The sequence below is a fragment of the Hypanus sabinus genome, chromosome 4 (genome assembly GCF_030144855.1).
Source record: "Hypanus sabinus isolate sHypSab1 chromosome 4, sHypSab1.hap1, whole genome shotgun sequence".
NCBI classification, from domain to species: domain Eukaryota; kingdom Metazoa; phylum Chordata; class Chondrichthyes; order Myliobatiformes; family Dasyatidae; genus Hypanus; species Hypanus sabinus.
In genome coordinates this window covers 63,469,238-63,480,040 of record NC_082709.1, presented here as the reverse complement: position 1 = coordinate 63,480,040, position 10,803 = coordinate 63,469,238, and positions in this window count along the sequence as shown.

Genomic DNA, 10,803 nt, shown 5'->3' with positions numbered 1-10,803 from the left:
AGTAAATGAATAACACAAAAACATTATACTTGTTCATTTATGTATTGAGAAAAATGAACCTATATTACATGCATTTGTTGTAAAAAGTATGTGAACCTCTGCAGTAATGGCTTCTGCAAAAGCTATTTGGAGTCAGGTGATCCAATCAATGAGATAAGACTGCAAGTGTGGGTTGTAGAGGTGCTCTGCCCTATAATAAAGACACACAGTCAGGTTACTGACAGAGCCTGCTCTTCTCTAGAAAGAGTTGCTTATGTGCACCATACCTTGATCAAAACAGCTTTCAGAGGGCCTTAGAAGAATTGTAGAGATGCATGAAAAGGCTACAAAAGCATTTCTAAAGACCTGAGTGTTCATCAGTCCACAGTAAGAGAATTGTCTAAATATGGAGGAAACTGAGTACTATTGCTACTCCCCCTAGGAGTGGGCATCCTGCAAAGTTCAGAGCAAGAACACAATGTGCAATGCTGAAGGAGATGAAAAAGAACCCAAGGATAACAGCAAAAGACCTGCAGAAATCTCTTGACCTTGCCAAAGTCTCTGTTCATGTGTCCACTATAAAAAAACCACCAGTCAAGAATGGCGTTTATGGCAGGACTCTATGGAGGAAACCACTGCTCTCCAAAATAATACATTGCGGCACAACTCAAGTTTGCAAAAGACCACCTAGATGTTCTACAATGCTTCTGGGACAATGTTCTGTGGACAGATGAGACAAAAGTTAAACTTCTTGACAGAAATGTACATGTTTGGAGGAAAAAGGCATTGCACACCAACAACCAAAACCTCATCCCAACTGTGAAGCATGGTGGAAGGAGCATCATAGTTTGGGGCTGCTTTGCTGCCTCAGAGCCTGGACAGCTTGTAATTATTGAGGGAACAATGAATTCAATATTGTGTAAAGACATTTTACAGGAGAATGTCAGGGTGGCAGTTCATCACCTGAAGCATATTAGAATTTGGATAATGCAACAAGAGAATGATTCGAAAGGCAAGAGTAAATCAACAACAGAATGGTTGAAAAAGAAGAAAATTTGTGTTTTGGAATGGCCAAGTCGAAGTCCTGACCTATATCCTATAGAAATGTTGTGGAAGGACCTGAAGCAAGCAGTTCATGCTAGGAAGCCCACCAGCATCCTAGGGTTGAAACAGTTTTGGAAGGAGGAATAGCCTAAAATTTCTCCAAGCCGACGGTGCAGGAAAGCAAATGTTCATATACCTTTTCCAACAAATACATGTAACATTGGATCATTTTCTCAATAAATAAATGAACTAGTATAATATTTTTGTGTTATTTAGTTAATTGAGTTCACTTTATCTAGTTTTAGGACTTGCGTGAAGATCTGATCACACTCTAGGTCATATTTATGCAGAAATGGAGAAAAATCTACAGGGTTCACAAACTTCCTAGCAACACTGTACATCAGAACTTTCCACAGAGCTGCTGAAGGAGTCCGTCATTTTCTATTTTTTATTTTAGGTTTTTTTGCATCGGCAGTTCTATTTGATTTCTTGGCTGATGACTCCACTCTGCCGCCTAATGTTCATAATCCTCTTTAGACCAAAAACCTGTCAAACTCAACATTGGATGTGCATCCATACAGTCCAGTAGGTACCTTAAGACCACACCAGGCTACACTTTCACCTTAATACTTGCATTGTTGAAGAAATATCATTCCTCACCTTCCAGCAATATTTTCCCATTTTCTTTCTAAACTTTGGATTGAGTTAGAGTTTCCGGCTTGACATATAGCCTGAACCCGCATTCCTATAACAGATATCGTCAGATTCAACAATTCACCAGCTTCCGAGGGAAGAAATTCTTTACTTTAATCTTCAGTTACTTCTTTCTCAACACAATATACCATATCTAGCACCAGATTTCTTCACCAGAGAAAGCATCCTCTGAGCGTGATCAGACTCTTCTTTATTTCAATCTGGTCACCTCCTTTTCTTCGAAAGGCTATCCTCGTCTGTATTCTGACACCCAATCTGCTCGATATTTTCCTGTAAGACAGATAACAGATCCCAGGATCATATAGGGACATTTGGCGGCGCTGCCTGTAAGATAACTATATCTGAGACCAAAACCAGATGCGGTACTCGTTAAGTCCAAAAGCAGGCAAATGGGATGAGCTCAAGGATGCTCCTTGGTCAGTTTAGATAAGTTTGACCTAAAGATCCATTTTCCATGCTGTATGACAACCTTCTTCTGCGTTTTAAGGAAATATAAGATACGGCTGCTAGTGATGAAATAAATAAGATCAAGCAATGTAAGAGTCTAGAGGGTGAGAATAGAGTATGGTGAAGTTCAAATGGTTCCGTTTATTATCAGCCTACGTATACAGTGTACAACCTGAAATACTTGTCTTTGCAGACACCCACGAAAAATAGAACCACAAAAGAATGAACAACAGAAAAACGCTAGAACCGCAAAGCCCCCTCTCTCCCCTCCCCCGCACATGCACAGGAAACCATCAGCGCATCAGCCTCCCCTCTCCCTCGCCCACTCAGCAAAAATTCATCTGCGTCCACCACCCACCAAGTAATAGAAAGTGCCCAAAGCAAGACCATGATCTGCAGTCAACAAAACCTACGGTTTACCCAATGGTTCGACATGTCACAGGTGCTCTCTCTCACTAACAAGGGACAGAGAGATGTCACCCATTTCACAGTGAAAAGGGAGATTAATAATTGCTGTCACAGTGTTACAGTCATGGAAGGATCAGAATATAAGGGCAAAAAATTTGAAATGAGACACCTTATTAACCACTGATCTGCCGGATCAGTCCTTAGAAGCACCACAGTCATGTGAAGTTGTGCTGTAAAACTGCATACATCATTTGACATTTCTAAGGAAGTCTGCTGGTTTGGAGCTACCAGTGGTACAAGCAATGTGGTGGAACAGAAAGTCTAAGCTTACTAATAACATTTAATTCTTCATGCACGTGGACTCTAGAAATGTTATGTCGGGGCTTTGAAGGAAGCAGGAAGAGGCCATTCAGCCCTCATCCCAGCTTCATTATTTCTATAGATCATGCTGATCTTTTACCTCAATATTCAAAAGTAGATTGATGCCTATCTTGAACCTGCTTCAAAGAATTGCTTTATTTTTGCAAATCCTTGGTAATGTGGCACTTTATGAGGAAGGGGCATAGGGATTGTATAATATCATTCCTGATAAACCATTCTGTTCAATAAAGTAAACTGATGCTTAATGAGATGCTGGAAATCTAGTGACCTTAATTGCAATACATGACTACCACTGATTGAAAGATCTGGTGCTTTTACTGCATTTTTTCCCTTTTATCTCATTTACAACACTGACAGAGGCCATTTGGCTAACTTGTGCTGACAGCTTTAAAAAAAATTACCCAAACAGTTCCCATTTTCCTCACCTCTGAAAATTTTCATTTCCCAAGCATGCCGCTGCTGAACAAATTTACTTGTAAAATAGGAGAAAATCTCTTCTGATGACAAGGTGCTGAAATAAAATCATTTTCTTCCCTCCTAAAACAAAACAAAGAGATACGAAAAAAAAGTGCGAGGGAATTTGTCATTTTTAAGAATCTTTTAAAATAATAGCAAAGACTGGCCTTTTCAAAATAAAGTTCCACTAGAATGAGCCAGGCAGTGTTCTTTCCACAGCTGATTCCACTAATTACATCCAAGCCCTGCTCAAGTCTCTTTGTGCGGTGAGAAAGGGCTTGAATGGGATATTTCCACTTCAAGCTTTCACAGGGCTGAGGCCTTACACTGCATCAGAGATGCTTTTATTTCCTGATGGCATATTCGGTCCCTGTTAAAGGACCTTCTTCACACAACCTCCAGCAACCACCCCCCCCCCCCATTCCTCCTCTCCACCCAAATGAATCTTGACTGCCCACAGTCTACAAGGGAGGAATAGAAAGCCCCCACTGCGTTTTCTATAGCGATGTCATTGTGCAGCTCGACAATGCACTAATTGGAAGTGACAACAAGGCACCAAGGCCGCTCAGGTTTAATTTGTGAGATCCTCCATAAAATCGCTCCAGCAAACAAGCTGGACGTGGCAACAACAAACTGATTACTGTTTACATGAAGTCCTATGAGTTAAACAGGGAGAATTGAGACATTTTCCCCCTCACTACTTGAAGGTTGGCAGCACGTCGAGAGCTCTAATGCCCTGGTACTTATGAGAGAAGAATTGGAGGCCAGTGGGTTGGGGGTGGGGTTGAAGTCAGGGTCTGGGAATGAGTACAATATGTCCAAAACACTTAGCTTCCATAAGTGAAGAGTGCAAGCAGCCCTGATGGAAATGCTGCTCATAATGAATCAATCAATCCTAATGTAATAAAAAAAACATTCCGATGGAAATGAGGCACTGCAGTTTGCTCTAACTTGACAGACACAGTTCAGTCAGTAGCACTATTGCCTTTTAGTTTGTAAGTTGTGGATTCACAACCATGGTCTGGCAATAAGCACTGTACAGATCAGCATGTCAGTCCAATACTAAGGGAAACTTCAGCTAAGAACAGATTTGGAGTGATGTTCTGAACTTATCAGTACCTGGTTCTTCATAGATCAGGTGGTTTGAAATACAGCTTCCTACCAATCAGACATTGCAGAGAGACAAATTTTCTGATAGCAACATAGTTTTATTCTGCATTGTTACACTCTATTGAGTTTGTAATACCTGAGAAGTCCTCGTCTAATGGTTAATGTTGCTCTCCCTATTTGCTTGGAGTGAAAATTATGCCCATTGAGTTTCTTCAAGGGATTCCTCAGCTCAAATTAGATACCCGCCAGAGTGGAGATGCTCTACAGGGTGAACGGGAAGAAGTTTGACCGAAGTTACCTCACTCTCAGACAGAGCCATTTCAACTTCAGTAGGGTAACAGCATGTGGACGATACTTGCAGATGCATACATTCAGAAGCTGACCTCCAAGTCAGCATATATTCATTCACTGATGATTCAAGGGAACTGTCCTCACTTCTCACATTCGCAAAATGGAGACGGAGTACAAGAGTAAGGAAGTTGCGATGAAACACTGGTTTGGCGCAATTTAGTTTTGGTCCCCAGTTCTGTGCATTGCACTTCAGGAAATTTGCCATAAGGCTTCCAGGGACGATGCAGTGGAGAGCCACCAAAATTATTCTAGGGATGAGATCAAGATCAAAATTGTTTAATATCATTTCCAGTACACGAGTGTGTCGAAGAATTACTCTGGATCTGATGCAGCACAAAAACCCCACAGTAAGATAAAGCACACAATAATAAAAAACACAATAAATACAGTATAAATTCATAAGATAGCTTATATGCATAGATCAATCGTATGTCCATAAAGCGACACTAGGTTCAGGAGTGTCTGTACATAAGGTGACTGACAGGAAATGATAAAGCAGTCATGGTTGGGGGTGTGGAAGGGTGGGTTAGTGGTGGAGGTGTTGATCAGCCTTACTGCTTGGGGAAAGTAACTGTTCTTGAGTCTGGTGGTCCTGGCGTGGATGCTACATCGCCTTCTACATAGAACATAGAATAGTACAGCACAGTACAGGCCCTTTGGCCCTCCTTGTTGGGAATGGGACAAACAGTTCATGAGCAGGGTGGGAGGGATCCTTCATGATATTTCTAGCCTTTTATCCAGCACCTTTCTGTATATTTGTCCTTGATGGTGGGTAGGTTGGTGCTGGTGAAGCATTGGGCAGTTCTGACTACACAATTTGCAAAGGATTCTGCATAGTTGTACTCTATTGGGTTTGTAATACCTAAAAAGGCCTTGTCTAATAGTTAATGTGGCTCTCCCTATTTTCTTGTAGGGAAAATATGTCCATTATGTTTCATGAAGGGATTCCCCAGCTCAAATTAGATTCCCATCTGCTGCATTGCAGTTTTCATATCATGCAGTGATGCAGGATGTTAGGATGCTCTCTATTGTGCCTCCATTGAAGGTTATGAATAGTTATGTGCAGAGTCCAGCTCTCTATGCCTCCACCAAAGGTAGAGGCATTGGTGAGCTTTCTTGATTGTGTAGGATGTGTTCTGGGGCCATGAGAGGTTGTTTGAGATGTGTGCTCCCAGGAGATTGAAATAGTTCGCAGTTTCCACTGCTGTGCCTCTGATGTAAAGAGGGGTGTGAGTGGTGCGAGTTTTCCTGAAGTTCATAACCATTTCCTTTGTCTTGTTGACATTGAGGAAGAGGATATCTGCCCAGCCCAAGGCCTTGACCTCTTCCACTTCCTCTCTGTAGGCCATCTCATCATTATTGGTGATGAGCCCCACCATTGTCATGTCGTTGGTGAACTTGACAATATGGCCATGCAGTTGTGTGTGAACAGAGTATAAAGCAATGGGAAGGGGTACCTATATTGAAGGTGATGGGGAGGGAAAATTAACAAAGGACACATGGAGAATATACTGTACAATCAGGCCTTTTGGCATAGTGAGTTCGTACTGACTAGCAAGAAACTATTGCTCTTCATTAAATTTCTTTTTATGCTTCCCATTCACACAAGTAGCACCAGAGGTCAGGGATGAAGCCAGATCACCTTAGCCACAAAATTATGGCTATACCATTGGTGCCATTGTGTTCATTTGGTGAGAAAACTTCTTTCTGAAAACACACGCATAGCACCTGTTTGGGGGGGGGGGGGTGGAGTAGTGGAGGTAGATTCAATGGTAAATTCCAATAGGATGCTGGAAAAGTTAAATTCTAGGGCTATGAACTAACTTTTAATTTCAAGGCTATTTTAATCGTAGGAACTTTCTACAGGCACAATTGAGAGTGTCCTGACTGGCTGCATCACTGCCTGGTATGGGAACTGTACTTCCCTCAATTGCAGGGCTCTGCAGAGAGTGGTGTGGATAGCCCAGTGCATCTATCAGAAATTTGTTAACTTATCAGCAGCAATTCAATGCAATACATAATATCGCAGAGAGAGAGAAAATAATAAGTAAAATAAAACATAATAATAAATGAACAAGTAAACAATCACATATATTGAATAGATTTTTAAAAATGTGCAAAAACAGAAATACTGTATATTAAAAAAAGCGAGATAGTGTCCAAAGCTTCAATGTCTATTTAGGAATCAGATGGCAGAGAGGAAAAAGCTGTTCCTGAATCGCTGAGTGTGTGTCTTCAGGATTCTGTATCTCCTACCTCGGGGGTCGGCAACCCGCGGCTCCGGAGCCACATGTGGCTCTTTTACGTCTGTGCTGCGGCTCCCTGTTGCTTTGGGAAATAATTGGTTGTGGCGACCCTTTTCCTGGCACATCCGAACCGACTCACAATAAGATAGCCTACGGGGGTTTGCGAGCACAGAGCTTTGGAGCCTCTGCGCCATGGGGGGGGGGGGCAGGTTGAGGGAGGCTTAAAAGTGAGGCTGAAGATTTCGAATAAAGTTTTTTTCCTTCGACTGCAGTTACCGACTCCGTGTCGTAATTTTAGCGCTGCGTGTAGCACACCGCTACATGGTCAGTATTTAATTAATATGTATTTTATGTTAGTTTGTTAGTTTTTGAAATGTAAATCTAAATTTGAAGATTATGGTGATCTTGTACAATCTAAATAAGACGTTGTGGCGACCCATTTCCTGACACATCCGAACCGGCTCACAATTAGCCAGCGTTCAGGCTAAGGGAGATAGCCTACGGGGGTTTGTGAGTACGTGTCTTTTGCAGCATCCACGCCCATGGGGGGCGGGTTGAGGGAGGCTTAAAAGCAAGGCTGTTTAGTTCGAATAAAGCTATCTTTGACTGCAGTTTACTGACTGCGTGTAGCAACCGCTACAACGTGTTTTTATCGCTGGCTGTCCAGAGGGGAGGTGCTGAAACGCTTTGTCGCGCGTCTGGAAGAAGTGAAAACTTTCCTGGGCAGCAAAGGGCTCAACTTTCCTGAGCTGGAACAGCCAGAGTGGCTGGAAAAGCTACACTTCATGGTAGACATGACAGCGCACCTGAACACGCTGAACACAGCTCTTCAACGGGGTAAGGACGTACAGCCCTGCACATGTTGGAGGATGTTTTGCATTCGAGCGCAAGTTGACGTTGCTTGCCAGAGATTTACAGAAAGGCACATTGTCTCACTTCCCCAATTTGAGAGAGTTCAAACAATGTCACGACATGATAAATTCGGAGTATTTACATTCTGCAATCATCGCAATGCAAACATCGTTTGGGAAACGCTTCTGTGAGTTCAGAGAGGAAAAAAACACATTATCCTTCCCGGTCACTCCCCTAAGCATCGATCCATCCCTACTGAATATGACTGCATTGTCAGGTGTGAGTCAACCTGAAGAAGTATGATAAATATTTTAATTGCGTATTATTTTACGTATATTCATATGTTTTCATTGTTCAGTGAAATAGTCCTTTTATTTTTCAGGTTGACAGCTGGCAGACGTTATTTTTGGTTTGCTGCTGGCGGCAAATTTAAGTTTGGCGTTTTTCATAAATACAAGAAGGACTCAAATAGATGTTGAGTATTTTACTTAAAAGTAACCTTCAACCCAACGTCTTTTTTTCGGAGTTCAAAATGTTTTTGTTGCATGCAGAAATGTAATTTCGTTTTCTCTGCAGGAGTTCATCAATTTCATAAATGCAACACATTATAGTTTATTTATACATAGCATAAAGGCAAAACAAAACGTTGTATGCAGTGTTATTTCATTTTAAATGTCAAACGGGTTTTGCGGCTCCCAGTGTTTTCTTTTCTGTGGGAAACGGGTCCAAGTGGCTCTTTCAGTGGTAAAGGTTGCTGACCCCTGTCCTACCTGATGGTAACAGTGAGGTGTGAACTTCCCACTATTCAGGACGTTTACAAAGACAGGTGTGTAAAAAGGGCCCAAAGGCTCACTGGGGACCCAAGTCACCCCAACCACAAACTGCTCCAGCTGGTACCATCTGGGAAACAGTACCACAGCATAAAAGCCAGGAGCAACAGGCTCTGGGAAAGCTTCTTCCACCAGGCCATCAGACTGATTAATTCAAGTTGATACAATTGTATTTCTGACATACTATTTATTATAAATTACTAAAAAATTGTACATTGCACATTCAGACAGAGAAGTAAAGATTTTTACTCCTCATGTATATGTAAGAAATAAAGTCAATTCAATTTAATTTCAAGGCAGGTGGAGGAGTGGAATGAGCTGGATTCCTCTTGCATGGTGTCAGTATGGATTCATCAGGCTGAATTTAACCACTTGTTTTGACAAAATGGTCTCAGACATGAAACATTCACCCTATTTCTCTTTCCACAGCATCTGTCTGATCCGTTGAGTTTTATTCCCAGCATTTCCTTTTGTTACTCTAGATTTCCAGCTTCTGTGGTCTTGTTGACGCCACAGTTAAGAAAGCTCACTGATGCCTCTCCATCCTCAGGAGGCTAAAGACGTTTGACATGGCCTCTTTGATCCTCACCAACTCTTAATCAACACATTTTAGAAAACATCCTGTCCAGATGAATCACGGCTTGATATGGTAACTGCTCTGTCTGTAACCACAAGAAATGAGTTGTGGACACAACTCATCATGGAAACCAGTCTCTGCTCTAAGTGTCCACGCTTCTTGCTGCTTCAGCAAGGCAGTCAGCACAATAAAAGACCCCACCCACATTCTCTTTTCTCCAATTGGGCAGAAAGTACAAAAGCCTGAAAACACCAGGCTCAAGGACAGCTTTTGGTTGGCATCCATCTGCCTTGAAGGACAATGGGTGATGATGATGATCATGATCATCATCACAAGCCTGGCCGGAAGGTATGGAAATCCTGAGATGCCCAGTCGTCAAGATCCCCCTCTCAGCCTGTAATCCAAAGGAAAGCTAATGAAGCAACACGTTTAGCACCAGCTTGGCTGCAGAAGCTGCTGGCAGGATGTTCGATAATGTCCAGCCGCCTTAGATGCTCCACTCCCGATTTACTCTTAGGGTTTATTTCCACAGCCCTTGTCTCTCCCAAGGGGGGGGGGGGCCATAAGGCTATTTACCCATAGCTGGGGATCTGATTGAGCACTAGGGTGTGTCCAGAGTGTTCAGAGGCCAGACCTGCTCCCTGTCTTCTGTAGTTTAGCCTGAGTCCGAAAGGAATTCAGCTTCCGTGTGTCGCCAGCAAGGTGGCACTACATGAGACTTGCTGTTGGAGAGGCTGTGTACTGGCAGGGAGAGGCTTACACGTTCAGCTCACCTTTTCACAAGGCTGCTAGCCAGCGGTGGAAGCAGAAAGTGAGAGTGACAAGCACTACCACCACACTAGATGCATAACAACCATTCTGACTCCACTGTTGTAAGACTATTGAATGGTTCCCTAGTACAATAAGACGGTCTGAGGATCTCACAATCAATTCTTGAACCTTATTGTCAACCTGCCCTGCACTTCATCTGTGGCTGCTGCACTTTATTCTGTATTTTTGTTTTTATTTAGCTTGTGCTACATCAATGCACTGTAAACAGCAAGCTTTTCACTGTATCTCAGTATGTGTGACAATAATAAACCAATTCCAATTCTTATCCCACCTGGCCTACTTGCAACTCCAGATACACCAATGTGATTGATTCTGAAACTGCCTTCCCAGTTCAGGAGCAAGAAGGAGTGGACACTAATCAGCAGTGAAACTCACCTCCTGTGAATGCACAAATATACTGTGTGGATGGTATCATTTGGAAATTAATGAAGTTGATATTACTTGCTCAGGTAAATACAGGAGATCCTGTGATAAAAAATTGCAGTGCTATTGTGTCAGTTCTTGTTCTCCCACTAAATCTTCATAAGCTGTACCCTGCAACCGAGGATGACTTTCTTAAATATCTGACAAGACCAAT